The sequence below is a fragment of the Sapajus apella genome, unplaced genomic scaffold, assembly GCF_009761245.1.
Source record: "Sapajus apella isolate SASKATOON/1434 unplaced genomic scaffold, GSC_monkey_1.0 scaffold51, whole genome shotgun sequence".
Taxonomy (NCBI): Eukaryota; Metazoa; Chordata; class Mammalia; order Primates; family Cebidae; genus Sapajus; species Sapajus apella.
The window spans coordinates 676447-704143 of record NW_022436991.1 but is presented as its reverse complement, the minus strand read 5'-3'; the positions used below and the strand labels follow the sequence as shown (position 1 = coordinate 704143).

At 44.5% G+C, this 27697-nt stretch overlaps 1 protein-coding gene across 2 annotated transcripts in view; it reads left to right on the top strand.

Annotated features, from left to right (window-relative positions):
• The window catches only part of MRTFB (myocardin related transcription factor B), a 336737-nt gene that overhangs the window by 93085 nt on the left and 215955 nt on the right, over nt 1–27697 (top strand). Inside the window, exon 1 of one of the 2 annotated variants that reach the window (XM_032242723.1) lies at nt 21732–21748. The exons of the other annotated variant lie outside the window; for it this stretch is intronic. The gene's annotated coding sequence lies outside the window, so the exon portion shown is untranslated. Of the gene's footprint in view, nt 1–21731; nt 21749–27697 lie in introns of those variants that run through there. 2 annotated transcript variants of the gene reach the window in all.

The following is a 27697-nucleotide window of genomic DNA, read 5'->3' as shown; positions in this document are numbered from 1 at the left end:
ATTTTGGATTAGGGGCCGCCCTGATAATCTCATCTTACCCTAATGACTACTTTAAATACTCTGTTTTCAAATATAGTCACATTCTGAAGCACTATGGGTTAGGACTTCATCATATACATTTAGGGGAAGGAGGGACAAGATTCATCCCATGACAGACCAGATCAGTGTTTCCCAAGGCATGTGCTCCTGCTATGGTGGGACTGACTTCATCTCAAACACAGAAACAGGCCTTGAGGAATAAGCAGTCTTTCTGATGACTTGGAGAAGAAAGTGTTTGATTTGCTAATGTACCTTTCTTTCCTTTCTGATGCCTACCAGAATACATGGTGAGTAGGCCTCAGACACAGAGCCTTGGGAGGCAACCGTATCTGTACAAGTTACCTGTTGCTGCCTAAGAGATTACCCTCAGACTTAGTGGCTTCAACCTACACACAGTTATTATACCCGTTTCTATGGGTCAGGAAGTCAGAAGCAACTTGGCTGGCTGGTTCTAGTTCATGGTTATGTTAGTCAGTTCTCATGCTGCTGACAAAGACATATCTGAGACTGAGTAATTTATAAAGAAAAAGAGGTTTAATGGACTCACAGTTTCACACGGCTGGGGAGGCCTCACAATCATGGCAGAAGGCAAAAGGCACATCTTACATGGCAGCAGGCAAGAGAGAATGAGAACCAAGCGAAAGGGTAAACCCCTTATAAAACTATCAGATCCCATGAGAGTTATTCACTACCATGAGAATAGTATGGGGAAAACTACCCCCATGATTTGATTATCTCCCACTGGGTCCCTCCCATAACATATGGGAATTATGGGAGCTATGATCAAAGATGAGATTTGGCCGGGAACACAGCCAAACTACATCCGTGGTCTTTTATGAAATTGCAGTGATCTAAAGGCTTGCCTGGGACTAGCGAATCCACCTTTCAGGTGGCTCCAGTAAGTGTTGGCTGTTGAGGGAGCCCTCAGTTCCTTATCATATGGGCCTCTGTACAGACTGCTTGAGTATCCTCGCTACATGGCTGGCTTCCTCCAGAACGGGTTTTAGAGAAAGAGAAGAGCCAGGAAGAAGTGTGATGTCTTTTATGCCCTAGCCTTGGAAATCATATGCCATCAATTTCATAGTATCCTATAGGGAGACTGTGGAATGAGTAGAGCACAGGTCAGCCCTATTCATTGTGGGAGGGAACAACACAAAGATATGAATACCAGAAGGCAAGGATTGTTGAGAGCCATCTCAGAGACTGGACTCTTAATAAGTGTTTTATTTCCTGATTAACTAGTTTTCTCATTACCTTATCTGTATATGTATGCACAAATATATTTGTACATTTATATACATGTATATTTGTATATGCATAATTTGTATGTACAAATTATATTTGTATTACAAATATAATTGCATATAGTATATATTAGCATTCCATGTACTTTTAATTTATGCTTGTGATATGCTATATGTATTATCTATTATTGTATAACTTGATTTTTTTCACTCAGTAATGTTTTTGAGATCTATCTGCATTGATGTAAATAGATCTGGTCCATTGCCTTAAATTATATAAGGATTAGTAAGTATTAGGTTGGTGCAAAAGTTATTGCAGTTTTTAACATTACTTTCAATGGCAAAAGTGACTATTACATTTCCATTCCCCTACTAATGGCAATTTGGATTTTTTCCAATTTTTAGCTTTTATAGCAATAATAACTGAACATCCTCTTAAATGTCCTAGGATAAATAATAAGATAAATCACTAGGTTCTAGAATATGTGTATTGTATGTTTTGATAGATGGGGCCAGTTGCCGTTTAGAATAGTTATACTGATTTATACTCCCATCCACAAAGTAGAAGTGTTTCCATTGCTCCATAATATTACTAATTCTTTTCTTTTTTTTTTTTTTGAGATGGAGTCTCTCGCCCTGTTGCCCAGCCTGAAGTGCAGTAGCACGATCTCAGCTCACTGCAACCTCTGCCTCTCAGGTTCCAGAGATTTTCCTTCCTCAGCCTCCTGGATAGCTGGGATTACAGGCACCTGCCACCACACCCAGCTTATTTTTGTATTTTTAGTAGAGATGGGGTTTCACCTTGTTGGCCAGGCTGGTCTTGAACTCCTGACCTCAAGTGATCCACCCACCTTGGCCTCCCAAATTGTTGGGATTACAGCCTGTTACTAACTCCATATTGCCAGATATTTTGCCACTCTGATGGGTAGAAAAATGCCATTAAAGTCGGCCAGGCACAGTGACTCATGCCTATAATTTCAGCACTTTGGGAGACCAAGGGAGGAGAATCACTTGAGCCTAGGAGTTTGAGACCAACCTGGGCAAGATAGCGAGACCCCCATCTCTACAAAACACTTTAAAAAGGAATAAAATAACATCAGCTGAGCATGATGGTACACACCTATGGTCCCAACTACTCAGGAGGCTGAGGCAGGAAGATCTCATGAGCTCAGGAATTTGAGGTTGCCGTGAGCCATGATCATGATTCTGCACTCCAGCCTGGGCAACAGAGCAAAACAGTGTCAGGAAGGAAGGAAGGAAGGGAGGGAGGAAGGAAGGGAGGGAGGGAGGAAGGGAGAGGAAGGGAGGAAAGGAGGGAAGGAAGAAGGGAAGAAGGAAGGAAGGAAGAGGGAGGGAGGGAGGGAAGAAGGAAGGAAGAAAGGGAGAGAAGAAGGAAGGGGGGGAAGGAAGGAAGGGAGAGAGGGAGGGAGGGAAGAAGGAAGGAAGGAAGGAAGAGGAAGGGAGGGAAGGGGAAGAAAGGGAGGGAAGAAGGAAGGAAGGGAGGGAGGGAGGGAAGAAGAGAGGAAGGAAGAAAGGAAGAGGAAGGGAGGGAGGGAAGAAGAGAGGAAGGAAGAAAGGAAGAGGAAGGGAGGGAGGGAAGAAGGGAGGAAGGATAGGAAGGAAGAAGGGAGGGAGGGAAGAATGAAGGGAGGGGGGAAGGAAGGAAGGGAGAGAGGAAGGAAAGAAGGGAGGAATGAAGGAAGCGGAAGGGAGGAAGGGAGGGAGGGAGGGAGGGAGGGAGGGAGGATGGCCAATGTTTAAACTATTTTAAATTGTGGTGGAAACACATAACATAAAATTCACCATCCTGGCCTTTTGTAAGTGTGCACTTTCGTCGTGTTAACTATACTCACATTGTTATCCAGCAGATCTAGAACTTTTCATCTTGCAAAACTGAAAGTCTATACAAATTGAACAACAGTTCTCCATTTCCTCCTAACTCCAGCCCCTGGCAACTACAATTATTTCTGTTCTCTGAGTTTGACTTTTTTAGATACCTCATATAGGTGGAATCATACAGTATTTATCTTCTTCCTTTTTCCTTTTTTTTTTTTTTTTTTTTTTTTTTTGAGATGGAGTCTTGCTCTGACCCCAGGCTGGAATGCAGTGGCGGGATCTCTGCTCATTGCAACCTCCACCTCCCAGGTTCAAGTGATTCTTCTGCCTCAGCCTCCCAAGTAGCTGGGACTACAGGTGCCTGCCACCACGCCCAGCTAATTTTTGTATTTTTAGTAGAGATGGGGTTTCACCATATTGGCAAGGATGGTCTCAATCTCTTGATCTTTTGATCTGCCCACCTCAGCCTCCCAAAGTGCTGGGATTACAGGCATGAGCCACCGCACCTGGCCGTATTTGTCTTTTTATGTCTGGTTCATTTCACTTAGCATAATGTTCATCTGTGTTGCAGCATGTGACAGGATCTCATTTTCTCAGACTGAGTTTCATCCACAATATCCATCATATATGTCTACCACATTTTCTTTATTCATTCACCCATTGATAGACATCTGGGTTGTTTCCACCTCTTGGCTATTGTGAATAATGTTGCTATGGGCGTGAGCATATAAATTTCTTTCAATCCTTTGGGGTATATATCGAGAAGTGGGATTGCTGCATCACATGGTAATTCTATTTTGAATGTTTTGCAGAAACTCCATACTGTTTTCCATAATGCTGCCCCATCTTGTATGCCCACCGACAGCACACAAGGGCCCTGATTTCTGCTTATCGTCACCAACACGTGTTATGTTCTGGGTTGGTTGGTTGTTTTTGAGACGACTTACGGTCTTGTCCCCCAGGCTGGAGTGCAACGGAGCAATCTTAGTTCACTGCAACTCCCGCCTCCCAGGTTCAAGTGATTCTTCTGCCTCAGCCTCCAGAGTAGCTGGGATTACAGGCACCTGCCGCCATGCCCGCCTAAGTTTGTATTTTTAGTAGAGATGGGGTTTCACCATGTTGGCCAGACTGGTCTGAACTCCTGACCTCAGGTGATCCTCCCATCTCAGCCTCCCAAAGTGCTTGGATTACAGGCTTGAGCCACCAAGTCTGGCAACTGGGTTTTTTTGGTTTCGTTTTTGATAGTGGCGTTCAACATTTTAATTTCACACCTCCATGAGAACAAGTGGGATTGGACATCTGTAGACAGTCTCACTTGAATCATGGGGGAGTTACGGTTCTGGGAAGTTAATTCTGTTGTCCCAAAGCACAGGGCTAGTCAGCAGGATGAGCTAACTCAGAACCCTGGGTGCCGTGATTCATAAAGCATGTCCTTCCCCATAACTTCCCTGGTCTTTAAATTTGCAGTGCTTCTTTAAGAAAAGAAAGGAAGGGGAGAAGAACAGCTCCTTGCTTTTGAATTCCTGCCTGTTATGTTTCAAACAAGGGGGGGATCTACAGAGGATTGTTGTTCTTGGAGCCACAGGCCAAGCAGCGTTTACCTCCACCTAGAAGGAAGCAGTATCCTTGCTAATACCCCAGACGGGAAATGTGTGCCCAGAAGATTAGCTCCATTGTGTGGGCCTGGATGCTTTCCACTGGCTTTGTTTATGGGACAGATTGTTTTTGCTAAGTTGTTTGCTCCGGTGAGTCTCCAAGCTCTTGAGGCCCCCTGACCCCGGAGAGGGTCAGATTTACGGGTAGCCCGGAGCTTGGGCAGGAAAGGCCCGCAAAGGAACAGGTCCTCTGGGAGACTTCTGGAGACCGTCTGGGGCTCCTTGGAAAAGCAAGCCTGTGGCCTTGTTTTATTTTTAAAATGGGATATGCAATGGGTGTTGCACTGTTCTTCCCTCTTGACTATAGCGCTGATGTTTTTGTGTTGCTGCCTGCATCTTATGTCAGCTCACCTCTGTGAACTTCTGTATGTGTTGCTGGGATTTGGAGGGACTTCGGGTTTCGTTTTCCCCATTCTCTCTGCTGGAAGCATCATGCATGCACATAACAGCACAAGCTCTCAAGCACCCATTTGTTCCAAATCAGTTAGCAGATGGGTCCTGTAGAATGTGTGGTTAACACTCCCTATTCAGTGGCTACGAGGCATTTCTCCTGGGGTGGTCTCAGGCTGTGGTCCTGTGTCTGGCATGCAACATGGATGCCAGCTGCTGGCATGTACTTGTTCTTCATTGTTCCATCTTCCTACCCACCCACCCAGCCAACCAGACCGCCTCATCACTCTGAGGTTTATGCTTTTCCCAAACCTCAAGAATCTAGGCCAGGCAGTCTGGCAAAGAAAGCTATAGAAACAAGGAAGAAATATCGGGCGGCTCAGTGTCTCTGAGCCTCAGCTTTCCTACCTGTATGATGGCGTGATAAGGTGGCCCTGGCTTCTGTGGTTATGGCAGAAATCAAGGATATCATAGCTAAAGCACTTAGCCCAGCACTAGGTACCTGGAAAGCACTCAATAAATGGCTCCTGTGATTGTCTGCATGCCCACCTTGTGTTGAACCTTGTGCTAGGGACACAGGGAGATGAAATGAGACATAACCTTGCCTATAAGAACTGACCATCAAGAGAGAAAACCTTAATGGACAGAGTAGTCCATAAAGTGCAGTGATAGGAGCACTCAGTAGGTGACTGAACCAGACTGGGAGCATCAGGGAGGTCTTCCTGGAGGAGGGGACATCTGAACTGTCACCTTATAAGACTGAAAAATGACTAATTTGCCATTTATGTGATCCCACTAAAACACGTTGGAGTCTCACATGACAACAGTTGGTGTCCAAGACTCCTGTAGTCCCTAGCAAAGGCCTTGTCATTCATTCTTTCTTTCATTTATTTAATCAGTCTACTAAGTGTCAATAAACAACAACTGGTGACAAGAGGAGCCTCACCTAGGTTTTCCACAAGCATTAAAGTGAGACTTGTTGGCCAGGTGCGGTGGCGCATGCCTGTAATCCCAGCACTTTGGTAGATGAAGGTGGGAGGATCACTACGTCAAGAGATCGAGACCATCCTGGCCAACATAGTGAAACCCCATCTCTACTAAAAATACAAAAATTAGCTGTGTGTGGTGGTGCATGCCTGTAGTCCCAGCTACTCAGGAGGCTGAGGCAGGAGAATCGCGTGAACCCAGGAGGCAGAAGTTGCTGCGAGCCGAGATCACGCCACTGCAGTCCAGCCTGGTGACAGAGTGAGACTCTGTCACCAAACAATAAAATAAATAAATGACGCCTGTCTGTTTCTTTTCTGTCATCAAGCTGCTATTCAGGTCCCAGTTGGCTCTAGGTGTCTCTCATGACAGCATCCATGGGAAGACAGTGGAGTAGAAGGCAAGGAGAGCCTGTGGTCCCACGTCTAGCATGTGACCTTCGTCATGCTCCTTCATGGTGCTGATCTTCATTTTACCTTCATAATCCTGGGAGGTAGCCCTTATTATTCCCATTTTAAAAGCAGGGAAATTGAGGCTCAGAGAAGGTAGGTGGTTTCCATGGTAACTTTCAGTTTGCTTGTCGGCTAAAATCTGGAGAAATAGGTATTCTGTGTGCCAGGACTAAACAGAGCACACACTCCCTCCACAACTCAGCTGTGCAAAGCAAAAGTTGCTTCTGAATGTTCCATAACTGCACCAATCTTCCTCCCAAGTTTTGCCCATAAGGTCATCATTGATCAAGAGGAGCTAGAAATTGCCAATGAATGGTATTGCCATATCCTCTGGGTTTGAGAGACTTTGTCGTTTCAGAGTTCCTTCCCCTCCTCTGTCTCATCAAGGTGGCATCCGGGATATATAGAAGAAAACCCAGTGTGTTGGGATGCTGCTCAGGAGGCCCTTGCTGACCTCTGTGACAATAGGGTCCCTTGCCCCCACTCTGTCCCAGCAGCCCGCAGTGGCTGAGTCTACAACTGATAGGCTTCTGGATAGCTGGTGGTCAACTTGGTCCACTCAAGGCATCTTCCCACTGACCAGCCCTACCTTGGCTCTTTGTGGTGCCAAATTTAGTCTGGGGTCTGACTGCCGTGTACATTTTGCTCCTGTCTCATTTCTGGTCACTGTGTGGCTCTCAGTTTGAGAGGGACTGCACCCCTGTACAGCAAGTTCAATCAGTCTCTCTTATTATCACCATCAGCACCGTGTCATAGATCCCTCCACAGGGTACCTGGTATATTCTGGAACCTTCTGGATGCAAAATTTGAACCCTCCCTCTGCCTAACTCTATTGTAAGCTGATTTTAATGTCTCTTTCCAGAACGTCACATGGAAAATGATGCAAAAGCTTCTCGGCTTCTGACTTTCTCCAAGCTCTATCTAACATTCGCCTCCTAGGAGTTCTGCTTAGATCCTGACGCAGCTGATGGCTTCTCGCCTTTCTCTCCCTCTTTTTCTACGCTCTCCACTCCACTGGGCTGGAAGAGATCAGCCTTAAAAGCAGGAGGGAGGTGACTGAGAGAATAAAGCCAGCACACAGATCAGAGAACACGTATCAGCAGATATTTGAAAACCTTACCTGTAACCCCACCTGCCAAGTTCTTGGGAGGGTTAAATGCAAAAATGTTTATATGTGCAGTCTGTACAAATGGGGAAAGACCAAAAGAATAGAAAGAACATAGGTTCCAGAATCAAATTGCTTGGATTCACATTCTACCTTCATCAGATAGAAGCAATTCATGTAAACTCTCCGAACCTCAGTTTGCTCCACTGTAAAATGGGAATGACACTAACCTCTATCTCACTGACTTCTAAGAAATGAATGAAATAGTAACTCTGTGTCCATTAGGGCACATGTTTGGATGCCAATAGTCAAATTCGGGTGCCTGTGTCCTCTGGTGCCACCTGAATAAAAGTGAGATTTTTTGTGAAAGAGAAGAGGGAAATCAGTGCTAAGTTCCTAGTGAGTGGTATTGGCTGTAGCTGGTAAAGTGGTCTCAGCAGAGCATCTAGTACAGAGTGGGTACTGGAAAATATTAGCTAGTAGCAGTAGTATTGGTCATGAACTAAGTCATGTGGGATCTGAAATTTGGGGCTGGCATCTACTTGCTTGCAAGGCAATTAGGAAAGAGAAACAGTGGGGTCCCTTGGAATCACCTAGTATGATCTTTTCAGTTAAGGCAGCACTTACTGTTTCTCTGCCAGATCCCTCTCTATATGACACAGAGTAGGTTGTTGAGTGGGGCTGGGTGTGATGGTGCATGCCTCTAGTACCAGCTACTCCAGAGGCTGAGATGGGAGGAATGCTGGAGCCTAGGAGGTTGAGGCTACAGTGATTCGTGATCACACCACTCCACTCCAGCCTGGGTAACAGAGCAAGACCCTGTCTCAAAAATACACGTATATATTTTGTTTAATGAATGAATGAATGAACCTCTTTGATCCCAGCGAACTATAGCCCGTCCCCCTACAATGCATGTTGAATCTCCATCCCTATAAACTCCAGTTGACCTCTGAGTGGCTTTCACTGGGCACCAGTTGCAAAGCACAGTTCTCTTCTTCCCACAGTGCACAACAGCAAAACCTCATATTGGATTTCATTTCCAGCATTTCTTGGCCTGCCCTTTGGAATATGGCAGGCTTTATGCACCCTACCCTTTTGTGTGTCAGCGTCTCTCCCCTTCTCCACCCCCTAAAAGTGCTAATCCCCCAGCTCACTGTAAATGGTGTGACTTTCTTCCAACTGTCATGGTCATGTTTCTTAATCAATAGTCTGACTTGTCAGCACCAAGTAAACACAGCTTTGATTTGAAGAGGAAGAGGAAGCCAGAGGACACGGCTGCTAAAGCACACAGAGGAGGGATCCTTTCTTCCATAAATTAATTACTTCATTAAATCAACAAATAATAGCAACTCTTTGTGCTGTGATTGTATGCCAGGCACTGCTCTAAGTGCTATATATAAAACATATTGACTCATTTAATCCTTGCAATCTGTCAAGGTGTTGAGACCATCCCTATTTACATGTAAGGGAACTAGAGAACAGACAGGTTCATAGTTATTGAACTCTGTCATGAGTCGGGGCCCATGCCTAGGAGCTGGAGATGTAGTCATGAATAAGACAGACATGACTTCCTGTCTCATGGTGCATAGAGAATACTAAAGGGATATGGACCAAAAACAAACAGCTAAATTTACGTAGGAATCTCACATAGTATGTCAATTAGGGATGCTTTTGGCTGCAAGTTCCAGACAACCTCACTATAGTGGCTTAAACCCTAGGGCTTTATTTTTCTCTCTGGAGCAGTAAATGAGAGGAAGCTGGTGCTGGTTCTGTGGCTCAAGGATCTACATGTGTATGGTCTTTCCCGTCGGTCATAGGATGGTTGAACAGCTCCAGTCGTCACCCTTGTAATTCAGCAGGAAGATGAAGAGAGGGGAAGGGCAGTCCCTGTATCAGGCAGTGACAGCCGATTTCTGCATCTCTCCGGGACCAGATGTGGGTCAGACGGTCACTTCTGCCTGGGTGGTCACTAAGGAGAAGGATACTATTTTAGGCCGTTTTCACACTGCTATTAAAGACATACCTGAGACTGGGTAATTTATAAAGAAATGGAGGGGTTTTTTTGGTTTTTTTTTTCTTGAGACGAAGTTCTGCTCTTGTTGCCCAGGCTGGAGTACAGTGGCATGATCTTGGCTCATCACAATTTTCACCTTCCAGGCTCAAGCAATTCTCCTGCCTCAGCCTTCTAAGTAGCTGGGATTATAGGCATGTGCCACCACACCTGGCTAATTTTGTATTTTTAGTAGAGACAGGGTTTTTCTATGTTGGTCAGGCTGGTCTGAAACTCCCAACCTCAGGTGATCCGCCTGATTCAGCCTCCCAAAGTGTTGGGATTACTGGCGTGAGCCACCGCAGCCAGCTTGAAATAGAGGTTTAATGGACTCACAGTTCCACGTGGCTGGGAAGGCCTCACAATCATGGCAGAAGGCAAAAGACACGTCTTATACATGGCATCAGGCAAGAGAGAATGAAAGCCAAGCAAAAGGGGAAACCCCTTATAAAACCATCAGAACTCATGAGACTTATTCACTACCATGAGAACAGCATGGGGAAACCACCCCTGTGATTCAATTATCTTCCCCTGGGTCCCTCCCACAACATATGGGAATTATGGGAGCTATAATTCAAGACGAGATTTGGGTGGGAACACAGCCAAACCTTATCACTCCGCTCCTGACCCATCTCAAATCTCATATCCTCACATTTTAAAACCAATCATGCCTTCCCAACAGTCCCCCCAAAGTCTTAACTTATTTGAGCATTAACTCAAAAGTTCAGAGTCCAGAGTTTCATCTGAGACAAGGCAAGTCCCTTCCACCTATGAGCCTATAAGATTAAAAGCAAGTTAGTTACTAGATACAGTGGGGGTATAGGCACTAGATTAACACACCCATTCCAAATGGGAGACATTGGCCAAAACGAAGGGGCTACAGGCTCCATGCAAGTTCAAAATCCAACGGGGCAGTCAAATCTTAAAGCTCCAAAATGATCTCCTTTGATTCCATGTCTCATATCCAGGTCTTGCTGATGCAAGAGGTGGGTTCCCATGGTCTTGGGCAGGCACTGATGGTGAAGGTCTGTCAGCCAACCTACATTGTCAACCACAGAAAATGCAATGGAATAAATTAAACAGAATAATAGGATTGAGGGCTCCTGTATATAAAGTGGTCGGGGGAGGTGATATTTGAACAGAGACCTGGTGACCCAGAGCTGGCTCTGTAAAGACTTGGGACAGAGCATTCCATACAGAGGACATCACAGTGCTAAGACCTTCAGTTGGAAACAAGTGTGGTAAGACCCTGAGAGAGAGTGGCTGGAGCCTGGGAATAATGGGCAGTGAGGCAAATCCAGACCACAGAGGAAGACACAGGAGCCAGAGTGTGCAGGGCCTTTGAGGTCCTATAAGAGCTTTGGATCTTATTCTAAATGTGGTGGGAAGTTACTGGAAGCTTTTCATCAGGGGAATCACATGATCTAATTCATGCCTTAAAAGGAATTATTGGGGCAGAAGAGCTGTTGTGAGAGTCACCAGATTGACACTTAATTCTGGGTGATGGTAGAGCTTTTCCCATCTCCCACCTTTTCTGCCTCTTGATCGCCCACCACCCCCTTTTTATTTCATTGCAGCTCCTGGAGGGCTGGACTGCGTCCTGCTCATCTGTCTCCCTAGGACCTATGCAGAGCCAGGCATATGGCAGCACTTGGTAAACACTGGTTGAGCTGAACTGGCCAGAGGCTCTACTCCAAGGTTCCCAAGCTCCTGTCAATCACACTCCACTCTCATGGTTTTTGGCTATATCAGTGGCTCTTAGCTGGGTGAGTTTGCCTCCCAGGGGACGTTTGGCAATGTCTGGAGCCATGTTTGGTTGTCACAACCAGAGTGAGAGAGAAAGAGAGGGCAGGGGATACTACTGGCATCTAGTGGGTACAGGCTAGGGAGGCTGTAAACACCCTACAGTTCACAGGACAGCCCCACAACGCAGAGTTATCCAGCCCCAAGTGCCAGTAGTGCTGAGGATGAGAAAACTCAGACTAAATCTACATGCCAGTTCTATGACTTCCTTAATATATTCTTTTAAATTAACTTACTTTTAATTAATTTATTTTGATATGGAGTCTCACTCTGTTGCCCAGCCTGGAGTGTAACGGCACAATCTCGGCACCCTGCAACCTCTTCCTCCCCGGCTCAAGCCATTCTCCTGCCTCAGCCTCCTGAGTAGCTGGGATTACAGGAACGTGCCACCATGCCCAGCTAATTTTTGTATTTTTAGTAGAGACGGGGTTTCACCGTGTTGGCCAGGCTGACCTCAAACTCCTGACCTCAGGTCATCTGCCCACCTCGGCCTCCCAAAGTGCTGGGATTACAGGCATGAGCCATTGTGCTCTAACTTACTTTTAAAATGAAAAACTAAGAAATCCTATATGGTCCCCTAAATAAGAAGCCAGTGTCACTTGCCATAAATAGATGATAATTGGGACATAAATACTCAGAAAACAAAAGTCGATTTTATTCTAGCTGGATATTGTTACTAGTGTGAGGTTCTGAGCCTAAAGCTTGGTTTCTCTTTGTTAAAAAGAGAATTGGGTCAATGTCATGAAAGACTGAGGAACTGTTCCAGATTAAATGAGAGTGAAGGCAAATGGTATTTAAATGCAGTATGATTGTGGATTGGATCCTCGATCAGAAAAACTAAAATGACTGAAGTGACTTCATTGAGACAATTGGCAGACTTTGAATATGGATTGTATATTGCATAATGGCATGGTGTCAATATTAAATTTGCAAACTTGGTAACTGCAGTGTGGTTATGGAAGAGAATGTCCTTGTTCTCAGGAGGTACATGGAGTATTTAGAATTTTTTTTCTTCTTTTTTTTTTTTTTTTTTGAGACGGAGTTTCACTTTTTTTGGCAGGCTGGAGTGCAATGGCATGATCTTGGCTCACTGCAGGCTCTGCCTCCCTGGTTCAAGCATTTCTCCTGCCTCAGCCTCCCAGGCAGCTGGAACTATAGGCACATGCCACTGCGCCCAGCTAAGTTTTGTGTTTTTAGTAGAAACAGAGTTTCATCATGTTAGCCAGGCTGGTCTCGCACTCCTGACCTCAGGTGATCTGCCTGCCTTGGCCTCAGAAAGGGCTGGGATTACAGATGTTAGCCACTGCGCCTGACCAGGAATTAAAGATCATTATATTGGCAACTGATTCTCAAATGCTTTTTTAAAAAGTGTGTGTATATGTTGTATGTATGTGTATAGACACATAGACTTACAGATATTACCCAGAAAGACACACAGACACACACACACACACACACACACACACACACACAGAGAGAGAGAGAGAGAGAGAGAGAGAGAGAAAGAGAGAGAGAGAGGGGAGAGAGCAAATGTGGCAAAAATGTAAAGAGGTAGAATCTAGATAAAGTGTATATAAGAGATTATTTTACAGTTCTTGCAACTTTTTCCGTAGTCTTGAATTTTTGTAAAATAGAAATTAAAAGCAAGCAACCAAACAAATAAAAACTCTCCTAAATTTACCACTAACATGACCAAAGTCTCAATTTATTTATTGATTAATTTTTGATATAAGGTCTCGCTCTGTCACCCGGGCTGGAGTGCAGTGGTGCGATCATAGTTCACCACAGCCTTGACCTCCTGGGCTCGAGGGATTCTCCCATCTCAGTATCCCGAGTAGCTGGGACTACAGGCACACGCTACCATGCCTGGTTAATTTTTTCTATTTTTAGTAGAGACAAGGTCTTGTGTTGCTCCAGCTGGTGAAACCTCTCAAACTTTTTAAGCACTCAGAAGGACTTCAAATGTTAAATGGTTTCCAGTGAGCTGAGTGCTTCTTATTTAACTCCACAAATAATTAACAAAAATTAAAATCATGCCAAATAGAAAAAGAGTATCTTCCCTGTCATCATGTTTATGTAGATAAGATGGCCAAACTATCTCAGAAACCATACTAAAATTGTCTTGCGAGGTGTTCCACTATTTTTGTGACATCGTGCATCTATAGAGCTGTTGTTATGCATATCCAGGAGAAAATGCATTCCAGTCCGCCTGCCTGAGGTTGTGATGCTCTTAGTAGGTGTTATTAATGATAAAGAAAAATATTTTCTTTATAAAAAAGATGAACAAGTGTTAGAAAAGTATTAACACTAGACTGCCACCACAAGAGACTGTCTCATCAGGACTGAAAACAAACTCTCCTAAATTTACCTCTAACATGATAGAAGTCTCCTTTTTTTTCCTTTGATACAAGGTCTCACTCTGTCACCTGGCTGGAATACAGTGGTGTGATCATGGCTCACAGCAGCCTTGACCCCCCAGGCTTCAGCAATTCTCCCATCTCCTGTGATGCACACCTGTAATCCTAGCTACTCTAGAGGGTGAGGCGGGAGGATCTCTTGAGACCAGGAGTTTGAGTCCAGCTTGGCATCATAGCAAGACCCTATCTCTAAAAGTTCAATTTAAAAGGACAGAAAACAAATGGGACAGGGAGTGACTTTCTCACTGTGATTCAGTGTTTTCAGTCAAGGGTCAGTCCAGCCAGAGCCTGGTGCTAGCTCAGCAGTTGGGTCCTTCTCTTTAGTCCAATAAAAGAACTAACTAGTTTTCAAACTCAGTTTTCTCAGCTGCCAAATGGAGATAACACAGTGTACTCCAGGTGCAGTATGGAGGCGGGTCTCCCTGCTGTTGGAAGTCTCCATAGTAGTGTCTTGACTCGCCACCCCCACCCGCATTCCAGACCCTGGGGAAATTCCAATGCCCTTGCAAAGATGTCATGGAATTCCTTACATTCTCACTGTCACCTAGGGCCCAACTTCCTCCTGTCTTGGCTGACTTATTGTTCTCCCTCTGATTCTTATGGCGATTTATTTGTCTTTACTGTCACAGGAATTCAGTCCCGTGATGTGATTTTCAACACACATACAAAGACAAAGCCATATACAAACACACCTGGACACACACAAACTCACCAACAGAGGCACACAGGGACAAAGACACAGTGAAACAGAGACAGATACAGCAGTTCACATAGACTCAGAGACAGAAACATTCACAGACACCAACATACACACACACAGACACTGTCCTATAGACACACCATAGACAGACCCATACACACATAGACATTCACAGATACACAACACATGCATATATACCCATATGCATACAAACACACAAGACACATTATAGAAATACACACACACACATACGGACGTACTCAAATACACACACATGGACATACAGACTAACACAGAAGCACTCATATAAATACACATATGTGATTGGATGCAGTGGCTCACTCCTGTAATCCCAGCACTTTGGGAGGCTGAGGAAGGTGGATCACCTGAGGTAAGGAGTTTAAGACTAGCCTGACCAACGTAGTGAAACCCCGTCTCTACTGAAAATACAAAAAATTAGCTGCGCATGGTGGTGGGCGCCTGTAATCCCAGCTACTTCAGGAGGCTGAAGCAGGAGAATCACTTGAACTCAGGAGGCAGAGGTTGCGGTGAGCCTAGATCGCGCCATTGCACTCCAGCCTGGGCAACAGGAGGAAGACTCTGTCTCAAAAAAATAACGAAAACAAATGCATACACACATACAGGCATATGCAAAGACGTAGATACACTTATACAAATACACACGTATGGACATAGAGACACACACAGTACACTCATACAAATACACACATACACAACACTCATACAAACACATACAGACACACATAGATATACAAGCACACTCATAGACACACATTCACAGATGCGCACACAGACACAGACACAAACACAAATATACTCACACAGATCACACTTCTGGTACTGGATCGAGCGTAGAAAGTTAGCACCAAGACAAAAGTATGCCAGATTGCAGGGTCATTTATGATGCCGGCGACCACAGAGGACACGTCTCTTCAACCTGTGGCGTCGAAAGGAGGGTGCCAAGACTTTTTATACCCGAAAAACCACCTTGGGAGTGGGGATGAGGAGCGGGGATGGGGATGAAAAGGATTCAGACATTCCAAGGGCCAGGGGATTCTGTAATTCACCTCCTGGGCGGAGACGAGGGTGGGGGTCTCCGGACATTCCAAGGGCCAGGGGACTTTTGTCATTCTGTTTGTTACTTCAGTGGTTTACAGAAGTCAAGATAAGCATTTGTTTACACACAGATCTTAGTTATCCTGGGCTGCTTATTTTAGTTGTTACCGGTGAGCAAAGACTAGCAATTCTGGCACAGTATCACACACTTATTCACAGACACACCAGACCTGCCTATGTGGCAGACTTTACAAGGTTCGTGGGCTCTGGAACGAGTTTTCAATGCAAATTTATAAATGAATATTAGGTATCTTTCTTCGGAATTCCCCAAACATCGTTCCTTTCCGATCTTCTTTTACCCTGCTTCCCAAATATTCTTCACCTTTTTTCTGATCAGAACAATTCATTTCTTTTCAACTCCCTAATTTTGAACTCGGCACTGGACTTCCCTTTACACGTCTTCCCTCACGTGAATGTGCTCTGCTGAGACCCAGGCCTTCCAATCTGGTCTCTTCCTCTCACGTCAAGTTTTGCAAGGGGAAAAGACCAGCAAAGAGATTTATTTCCCCATCAGTGTGAAGCATGCCACCCACCCTTACACAACCTTAAAATGCAATGTGGTCATACTTTGTTTTGTTATGACCATTTAGCTATGATAGTGCCACTGCATTCAGCCTGGGAGCCAGAGTGAGGCTGCCTCTTAAATAAATTTAGAGAGGGTTTTGCATGGGGGTGCTGATGTTCGTTTGTTTTTACCTGGTAGGATTGTTGGGGGGTTACATGAAATGAGGGAGGAGTTATGGTGGCAGTGATGGCATAGACAAGGATTGAGTATTCTATTCTTTTTAAAAAAATTTTTTATTGATTCATAATAATTGTACATATCTATGGGGTACATGTGATATTTTGATGTACAGAATGTGTAATGATCACATCAGGGTATTTAAGATATCCATTACCTTGAACACTTATCATTTATCTGTGCTGGGAACGTTTCAAATCTTCTCTTCTAGCTATTTTGAAATATACAGACTGGGCGCGATGGCCTGTATATATCAGTACTTTGGGAGGCTAAGGCGAGCAGATAGCTTGAGATCAGGAGTTCGAGACCAGCCTGACCAACACGGTGAAACTCGTCTCTGCTGAAAATACAAAGTATTGGCCAGGTGCGGTGGCTCATGCCTGTAATCCCAGCTGTTCAGGCTGCTGGGGCAGGAGAATCGCTTGAACCCAGGAGGCAGAGGTTGCAGTGAGCCGAGATTGCGCCATTCATTCCAGCCTAGGCAGCAAGAGTGAAACTCTGTCTCAAAAAAAAAAGAAAAAAGAAAGAAATACACAACAAATTATTGTTAACCACAGTTATCCTACTGTACTATCAAACACTCGAATGTATTCTTTCTATGTAACTTTATGTTTGTACCTATTAACCAACCTCTTTTCATCCCCACTGCAACCCTTTCTGGAAACCACCCTCCTACCCTCTGCCTCCATTACAGCAGCTTTTTTAGCTTCCACATGTGATTAAGAACATATGATATTTGTCTTTCTGTGTCTGGCTTATTTCATTTAACATAATGACCTCCAGTTCCATCCATGTTGCTGCAAATGCCAGGATTTCATTCTTGTTTATGGCTAACTAGTGTTCCATTGTGTATATATACATATATTTTTAGAAATGGGGTCTCACTACATTGCCTAGGCTTGTCTCAAATTCCTGGTCTCCAGTGATCTTCCCACCTTGACTTCCCAAAGTATTGGAATTACAGGCACAAGCTACTATGCCCAGTCCTCCATTGTGTGTGTGTGTGTGTGTGTGCGTGTGTGTGTGTGTGTGTGTGTATAAATGGATATATATAGTATCCATTTATATCGTATATATATTTATATTTTCTTTATCCATTCATTTGTTAGACGATTAGGTGGAATTCATATCTTGGCTGTTGTGAATAGCACTGCAATAAACACTGATGTAGCCTAGGCCACATAGTGAGACCCTGACTCTACAAAAAATATTTTTTTAAAAATTAGCTGGGTGTGGTGAAGGGCATCTATAGTCCTAGCCACTGAGGAGGCTGAGGTAGGAGGATCCTAGGAGTTCAATGTTACGGTGAGCTATAATTGTGCCGCTGCATCCCACGTGGGAGCCAGGGTGAGGCTGCCTCTAAAATAAAGCAATACACTCACAAGCAAACATGGGGGTGCAGGTATTTCTTTGATATATGGATTTCCTTTCCTTTGGATAAATACTCAGTAGTGAGATTGCAAGATTGTGTGCTAGTTCTGTTTTTACTTGTTTGAGAAACCTCCTTACTGTTTGAGGTGTCTATTCTAAGTTGACTTACGGCCTAGTGTTCACGGTGATCTGTGCCACTGCCCTCAAACACACCAAGCTCTTTCCTGACTCAGGGCTTTGCACGTGCTATTCCTTCTGCCTGAGTTCTCCTTCTCCCACTCTTGACATGTTTAGATCCTTTTCATTCTTTATTATTTTATTTATTATTGTTTTTTAAGATGGATGTTTTTATTTATTATTGTTTTTTAAGATGTTTTTTTGCTCTGTCTCCCAGGCTGGACTGCAGTGGTACAATCTTAGCACACTGCAACCTCTACCTCCCGAGTTCAAGCAATTCTCCTGCCTCAGCCTCCTGAGTAGCTGGGATTATAAGCACTCGCCACCACACCTGGCTAATTTTTGTATTTTCAGTAGAGACAAGGTTCCACCATGTTGGCCAGGCTGGTCTGGAACTCCTGACCTCAGGTGATCTGCCCACCTCAGCCTCCCAAAATGTTGGGATTACAGGCGTGAGCCCCTGCACCTGGCCCTTTTCATTCATTAGCTCTCAGCTTCGCTTTAGGAATTCCTTTCCTGACCTCCTTATTGATTTCCTTCATGGCATTTGTCATAGCTCACAATAATTTTAATTTTTTTGTAGTTTGTTTTGGTCTGTTTCTTCCCCCTAGTCAGTAAGCTCTCTGAGGACAGGAATCATGTCTGTATGTTCACTTTTATATCCTCAGAGCCCATCATAGTACTTAATAAGCATTTATTATTGAATGAAGCTCCCCCTTAAAGTTCTTCCTCCAGGAATGGAAACTCTGAAGGGCCTTACTTCTTATGCCAGTTTTAGAACAGAGGGTTTCTAGCTTCACATTGCTGCTAGAAAACCCTATCAGCAGTAGAGAGGTAAACTCAGCAGCTCATTAAAAAGAAAAAACTTTTTTACCTCAAAATAATTTCAGACTTAAGAAAAGTTGCAAAAGCAACAGCACATTCCCATAGACCCTCTACCCGGCTTGTCCTAACATTAGCATCTTTTTTTTTTTTTTTGAGACGGAGTATTGCTCTGTCACCTAGGCTGGAGTGCAGTGGCATGATCTCGGCTCACTGCAGCCTCCACCTCCCGGGCTCGAGCAGTTCTCCTGCCTCAACCTCCAAAGCAGCTGGGACTATAGGCGTACGCCACCACACCCGGCTAATATTTTGTATTTTAGTAGAGATAAGAGTTTCACCATGTCGGCCAGGCTGGTCTTGAACTCCTGAGATCGGGCAATCTACCCGCCTCGGCCTCCCAAAGTGCTGGGATTATAGTACCTCTTTTTTTTTTTCAGATGGAGTCTCATTCTGTTGCCTGGGCTGGAGTGCAATAGCACGATCTTGGCTCACTGCAACCTTTGCCTCTCAGGTTCAAGTGATTCTCCTGCCCCAGCCTCCTGAGTAGCTGGGATTACAGGTGTGTGCCACCACACCCAGGTAATTTTTGTATTTTTAGTAGAGATGGGGTGTCACCATGTTGTCCAAGCTGGTCTCGAACTCCTTACCTCAGATGATCCACCCGCCTTGGCCTCCCAAAGTGCTGGGATGATAGGCATGAGCCAGCACACCTGGCCTACATTAGCATCTTTTATAACTGTAAAGCAATGATCAAAATGAACCAAGAAGTTAACAGGGGTACAGTACTGTTAACTAACCTATAGACTGTATTTGGATTTTACCAGTTTTTCCTCTGATGACGTGTTTCTGACCAGGATCCCACAATGCATTTAACCATCAGGTTTCCTTAGTCTCTGCCAGCCTCTGACAATTCTTCAGCCTTTTCCTTGTCTTTTGTGACTTTGGAACTTTGGAAAAATACTGGAGGGGCGTTTTGTAGAGTGTCCCTCAATTTGAGTTTGTCTGATGTTTTCTCATGGTTAGACAGGGGTTATGGGTTTGGGAGAAGAATGATAGAGCCGAAGTGCCCTTCTTTTTGAATCATATCAATATATCAACATAACTTATTACTAGGGATGTTAACTTCAATCACTTGATTAATGTGGTGTCTGTTGGGTTTCCTCACTATAAAGTTACCATTTTTATTTTTGTCATTGATTAATCTCTCGGGGGAGATACTTCAAGACTATCTTGTTTCTCCTGAAATGTTTGCTCACTTACACTTCAGCATCCATGCGTGGATCTTGCCTGCAGCAGTTTGTACTGTGGTGTACTAATGGTGATTTTTTTATTTCCCTCATTGCTTCTACATTTATTGTTTTTGTTTGTTTTGGTTTGGTTTTAAGATGGAGTCTCACTCTGTCACCCAGGCTGGAGTGCAGTGGCGTAATCTTAGCTCACTGAAGCCTCTGCCTCCTGGGGTCAAGCAATTCTCATGCTTCAGCTTCCTTAGAAGCTGGGATTACAGGTGTGCACCACCATGCCCTGATAATTTTTGTATTTTTAATAGAGACAGGGTTTCACCATGTTGACCAGGCTGATCTTGAACTCCTGACCTCAAGGGATCCGCCCACCTCAGCCTCCCAGAGTGTTGAGATTACAGCTGTGAGCCACCCCGCCCAGCCTATTATTTGTAATTCTTCTTCTTCTTCTTTTTTTTCAGATGGAGTCTCACTCTGTCACCCGGGCTATAGTGCAATGCTGTGATCTTGGCTCACTGCAACCTCTGTCTCCCAGGTTCAAGTGATTCTCCTGCCTCAGCCTCCTGAGTAGTTGGGATTATAGGCACCTGCCACCATGTCCAGCTAATTTTTGTATTTTTAGTAGAGATGGGGTTTCACCAGGTTGTCCAGGCTGGTCTCGAACTCATAACTTTAGGTGATCCACCCGCCTCAGCTTCCCAAAGTGCTGGGATGATAGACATGAGCCACCGTGCCCAGCCAATTATAATTCTTCTTAAGGAAAGAGTTCCTCCCTTTTTTCCTCCTTTGCTTCCTTCCTCTTTTCCTTCTTTCCTTCCCCATTTTCTTGCTTGCTCCTTTGCTTCCTTTCTTCTTATTATTATGGACTCATGGGTATATATTTTATGATTTATAATCCAGAGCTATCATTACTTTGTTGCTCAAATTGTTCCAGCTCTGGCCGTGAGGAATTCTATATCCTTCTAATAAGTCCCCATTATTTTTTGAGCAATTCCCTATTTTCTGGCATTGTTCACAAGGTATTCTAGGGGCATTTTGTGTTTTCTCTGCTCCAGTTCTGAAAGTAACCACTTCTCCAAGAAGCCCTGGTTTCTCTCTCTCTCTGTCTTTTTTTTTTTTTTTTTTTTAGAGAACGGTATTTAGAAACCAAGATCTGAGTGGTATGTGTGCTCACTGCTCCTGGAGAATCCTTGCTGCTGGGCCCTCTCAGTGTTCAGAGCTTGAGAATATGTTAAGTATACGAGTCTACACACACATGGATCTGTCTATGTAGCTATCTATCCCTCCATCCATCCATCAATCAACCTATACTATCTCTACATATTAAGAAATTGTTAGTTCATGCCAATACTACTGATTTCATCCTCACAGTACTCAGTATAACATCCCTCTTTTCCCTATTTGTAACTTTGTTTTTTTTTTTTTTTTTTTTTTTTTTTTTTTTTTTTTTTTTTTTTTTGAGACAGACTCTTGCTCTGTCGTCAGGCTGGACTGCAGTGGCATGATCTCAGCTCACTGCAACCTTCACCTCCTGGGTTGAAACAATTCTCCTGCTTCAGCCTCCTGAGTAGCTGGGACTACAGGTGCATGCCACCACACCCAGCTAATTTTTGTATTTTTAGTAGAGACAGGGTTTCACCATGTTGGCCAGGATGGTCTCAATCTCTTGACCTCGTGATCCACCCGCCTGTAACTTTGCTTTTTAATTGAAAGACTGATGCTTAAATCCTGGTAAGTTGTAAAAATGTCCCCTCTCACCCTTCTTCTCGTCTTTTCTTCTATGGAAATGGCTGACATAAGAATGCAACACTGAACGCTAGATATTGCAGACAAGAGGCTACAGGAAAGAGAGCCCAGCTGACTTCATGATCCTTCCTACTGCAAAAAGCACTAATTACACATTTTATACTTTATCAGCAGTGGGATGCAAGAGGGTCGGCTTGGGTTCTGGAATGTGAGCTCATTGTTCCAGCCAAAAAAATGAGTCAGTTGAGATGGGAATGCAAATTTATTTGAGCAGTTGTGTGTCAACATAGTTCCAGAAAAAAAAAAATTGTGTGTGCGCCTCTTTCCTGCACCAGCCTTTTGTAAAATACTGTCACCCAATGACCCTCTTACTTTGGTGACAGTCCTGGTTCCTGGGGTACCTTATCTGTTGCCTTTTAACCTTCTCATTGATTTCTGTCCCCTCCATCTTCCGACACACATACTGTTCTCTCTTCTTTTCTTCTGACTTCCCACCTTTATTTTCCTTTTCACAGACCCTGTGAATTTTCACCTCTAAGCAGATCCTAGTGAAAACCTTTCATGGGTGGGTTATCAGAATCTTTTCAATCTGAAAAGCCAAGCTTACGTTTTCCTTTATTTCATTGTCTGAGACTTGTTTTTTTCCTTAAATTCCCTGTTCTTGTAATACTTTGGGTGTGGAGGAATTTTCTGTTTTTCCGTCCTTTCATAACATTTGGAGTTGTTCACTATGAAACCCCAAGGAATGCTTCACTGAAAACCCAAATTTTGCCTACCACACTCTGGATATGTGAAAGATAAGTAACGAGAGGCAAGACTGGCTCACTCTGATGGCAAATGAAGCACTTGTTATTCAAAACCAAAAAGTCCAACTCTGAGCTCCTCCTGGGAGGAAAGAAAATAAGCATGTTCCAGGTATTATTCCTTTTAGTGTTATCAACAATCCCAGAGGCCCATAGGCCTGTTTGGGATCCTGCCACTCCCAGAGCCAGGGGTGGAGGCCACCTTCACAGTGACCTGAGCTGACCAGGAATAAACCCAGAATACCCCAGAGCAGGGAGATGTCAAGTCAGTGGGAGGGAGAGCCTATGGAGAGCCCATATTTTCTTAGCTGTATCCAGGAAGCCTGGATGGAATGGGCTTGGCAGGCACCAACTTCCTGGGGAGCCAACTGGGCAGCTTCCCGTGGGTACCAGGAGTGCAAAATCACCACTGGGCCACTGAACCATCAGGGACAATGAAGAACTCATTTTGAGAATTCCAAGAATACTATCCATTCTCGGAAGGAATCTTTAGCAAAGTCACTTAGGGTTGGCGGGAAGGGAGGGAGGATGTGGTGAGTAATCATATGAATAATGGTAGCTACAGGGGCATGCTACATAGTTGTAATAATAAAAAGAAGGCAACAATAATAGAAATAATGACGGCAGCTGGAATTTAGTCCAAGTCTTCCTTATGAGCCAGGCAATGTGGCCAAGTTTGCTGAACACATTAATCTCGTTGAATTCTCACAATGACTGTGTGAGGTAGGTACTGTCTCAGATGTGTCATTTCACATCTGGGAAACTGAGGTCCAGAGGAATGAAATATGGTACTTGTAGTTGCAAAACTAAAAGTGGCAAAGACTGGATTAGAACTCTGAACTTGCTTTCTTAAATATTCTTCTGTGTGTCTTACTGGATGGGCCTTTTTAAAAACTAATACTTATTATTTATTTGTTTGTTTGTTTGTTTGAGATGGAGTCTTGCTCTGTCACCCAGGCTAGAGTGCAGTGGTGTGATCTCAGCTCACTGCAACCTCTGCCTCCTGGGTTCAAGTGATTCTCCTGTCTCAGCCTCCTGAATAGCTGGGATTACAGGTACGAGCCACCACGCCCAGCTGATTTTTGTATTTTTAGTAGAGATGGGGTTTCACCATGTTGGCCAGGATGGTCTTGATTTCCTGACCTCATGATCCACCCGCCTCAGCCTCCCAAAGTACTGGGATTACAGGCATGAACCACCGCATGTGGCCTTATTTTTATTTTTTTGAGATAGAGTCTCACTCTGTCTTCCAGGCTGAAGTGCAGTTGTGAGATCTTAACTCACTGAAACCTCTGCTTCCTGGGTTCAAGCGATTCTCGTACCTCAACCTCCTGAGTAGCTGGGATTACAGGTGTGTACCACCACGCGCAGCTAATTTTTTTCTATTTTTAGTAGAGACGGGGTTTCGCCATGTTGGCCAGGCTGGTCTTGAACTCCTGGACTCAAGTGATCTGCCTGCCTCGGCCTCCCAAAGTGCTGGGATTACAGGCATGAGCTACTGCACCCAGCCTAAACGAATACATATTTATTTAATCCTTTGTATAACTCATTATTGATATAGTATTTTTTTCCTTTTATTTTTAGTTGCCACATAATAATTGTACCTATTTATTGAATACAGATATTTTGATACTTACAGACAATACTGGAATCAGTGAAATGATCAGATCAGGGTATTAACATATCCATCACCTCAAACATTTATCATCTTTGTTTTGCAAATATTTAAAATCCTCTCTTCTAGCTTTTTGAAAATATACAATATAGTTAATTACAGTCACCACACAGTGCTACAGAAGGCTGGAACTTACTCCTCCTACCTAGCTGTAATTTTGCTAGTCCGTCAATCAACCTCTCTGTATCCTCCTCTCCCTACTACCTGGAAGGGTCTGCCTTGTAAGCTGTAGGCTTTGCTTTTGCTAAGTATTCGGGTGGTCATGGCTGATATTTTAGTACAAGTGTTAGGATGCCAATCAGATGACCCAAGGACAAGACGACAAGCTCTGGCCTCCACCCGGATGCAATCGAATGACCGAGGCATCCAGTCGGCAGGTTCAGGGCCATTTGCAAGGCCTCCCTGTGGGAGATGGTCACAGCACATCAAACTGAGTGTTCGAGGATGTTGCCTCCAAACTCTGACTATTCCAGTGTTTGGAGGCAAGGGTGTGAGGATGGAGGAGATTCATGCTGGATAGAAAGACAGGCATGAGCGAAAACACAGAGGTGTGAAATGGCATGGCATGTGCCTAGAAAGAGCAGTAGCTCGGAGTTGACTAGAAGATAGGGTTCAAGGTGAAGGGGAAGACAATAGCTAAGGCTGGAGAGATAACCAGGGGCCTTGTGTGAACAGTGGGGCCTTAGACTTTAAATATAGAAGGACCTGGGTCTGAATTCCAATTCAGCTATATACTCACTGTATGATCATGGGCTACATTTCGGAACCCTTCTAAGCTTCAATTTTCTTTTCTATTTTGAGACAGAGTCTCACTCTGTAGCCCAGGATGGAGTATAGTGGTGCAATCTTGACTAATTTTTGTATTTTTAGTAGAGACGGGTTTCACCATCCTGGCCAGGCTGGTCTTGAACTCCTGACTTCATGATCCGCCCATTTCAGCCTCCCCCAGTGCTGGGATTACAGGCATAAGCCACTATGCCCAGCCTCAGTTTTCATGCGTGGAAAACAGAGAGACGCATAATTTCTCTTTTTTTTTTCTGAGACGGAGTCTCGCTCTGTTGTTCAGGTTGAAGTGCAGTGGTGCAATCTCAGCTCACTGCAACCTCCACCTCCCGGGTTCAAATAATTCTTCTGCCTCAACCCCTGGAGTAGCTAGGATTACAGGTGCACGTCACCTTGCCCAGGTAATTTTTGTATTTTTAGTAAAGACTGGGTTTCACCATGTTAGCTAGGCTGGTCTCAAACTCCCGACCTCAGGTGATCTGCCCGCCTTGGCCTCCCAAAGTGCTGGGATCACAGGTGTGAGCCACTGTGCCCAGGTGAGACATGTAATTTTATGATATATACATTAGACTGAGAGCCTATACTCTCAGTCTTGGGTCACACAATTGGTGAATGGATTTTCCAGTGAGCACCTCTATTTTTATTATAGGTCAAGCTCTATAGTTCATAAAGCTCTCATATATTCTCACTTCATTTTGCAGGTGTCAGATGTCTTATCCTGTTTGAATTTTCATTTTTCTTTCTTGCCACCAGTCTGGTCCAATCTATGTGGCCCTCAAGGGTAGGGACCACATCATACTGTAACATCATGAGTGATCCATGGTAATGCAGGGATCTCAGGTTAGGCAGTCCCTGGGGAGCTCCAGAAATCTGCAGAGATCTGGGCCTCATCCAAGATGTATTGAATCTTTAGGACTGCTGCTTGAGCTTTTTCTCTTATGCAGCTGGGGTTTGGAACCACAGCACAAATAAGTTTAAGAGAATCACTGAGCAGATGACCATCCTCGATATCTCAGGCGGGACAGGCTAGTGCACGCTATGGCAGCCATCAGCCAGGAGCTGCTTAAAACACTCAAAGTTTGTGTTTTGCTCATTATGTGCCCATGATGGATTGGCTGGGGGCTCTTCTCAGCAGAGCCACTGACATCATGGGCATTGCTGTTTGTTCTACCAGAGAGACAGAGTTCTGGCCCAGAAGAGACACATACACCCTCGATTTACACTCCTTGGCCAGAGCTAGTCAGATCACCTCACCCAAGTGGACCAGGAAGTGTGAAGCTCTGCATGTGCCCAGAAGCTGGGGAGCCTGAAGTCATTGGTAGACAGCATAGATGACTGCCAGGTTCTATGAAGCTGGCATCACTAACTTCATTTTACAGTGAGACTTCAGAAGCTTGTTCAAGGCCAGATAGTAAATATGGAGCTGGAGTTGAGCTCTTTTTTTTTTCTTTATTTTCAGTCTGGCTCAAGGTCATCCTTTTTTTTTTTTTTTTTTTTTTAATGTAACGAAGCTGGATATGCATGGCACTCAACCTAGTGGTTAAAAGCCTGGAATCTGGACTGCCTCCAGACCTTCAGCTCTGCCACTTACCAGATATGTGAGCTAGGCAAGTAACGGAACCACTTTACACCCATCAAAGAGAGACTCAACAGAGGGAGAGGGCCAAGAAAGGATGTATTTTCTGGAATGAAGTGTTTGGAACCAGGTAGGACTTGCCTGAGTAGGATTGGTATTGTGGGGAAGGAACAGATTTTAAAATTGCACAGAATTTAAAGTGGTTTCTGACATAGCCAGGGAGAATGCGTGCTTATTCCCCAGAAATTGCTTCCTTCCTCCCTGTACCAGTGTAAATATTTGGGCTTCACAGAACAGAGGAGCCAATTAGAGTTGGTTTGACCACATGCATTAGCTCAGGGAGGAGGATGTCCAGAGCTTTTTGAGGCTGGGGTCAGTCCAGCAGCTTGGTGATGTCATCAAAGACCCAGGATTTTTTTTTTTTTTTTTGAGACAGGATCTTGCTCTGTCACCCAGGCCAGAGTACAGTGGCACAATCACAGCTCACTGCAGCCTCAAACTTCCAGGCTCAAGCCATGTTCCTGCCTCAGTCTCTTCTGTAGTTGAGACTACAGGCATATGCCACCACTCCTGGCTAATTTTTATATTTTTATTTTTTGTAGAGATGAGAGTCTCACTATGTTGCCTAGGCTGGTCTTGAACTCTTGACTTCAAGAGATCCCTGTGCCATAGCCTCCCAAAGAACTGGGATTATAGCCGTGAGCCACCCATTCAGCCTCCAGGATCTTTTGGTGTCTCTGCCATGCATGCCCTATCTTAAGGCCCATTCCCTTCACAGTTGCAGGGAAAGCCCTTGGTGGCAACTGAGGTTCCAGGTAAGCAGGGAGAGTGGGCTGGCTTCCTGGGTTCCCTCGTACAGCACAGAAAGTTTGCCTCCCCACAGTCCCCAGTAAGCCCCTGTCCATGTTTCACAGGCTCTGATTGGTTTTGGCCTGTAAGGGGTCCATGT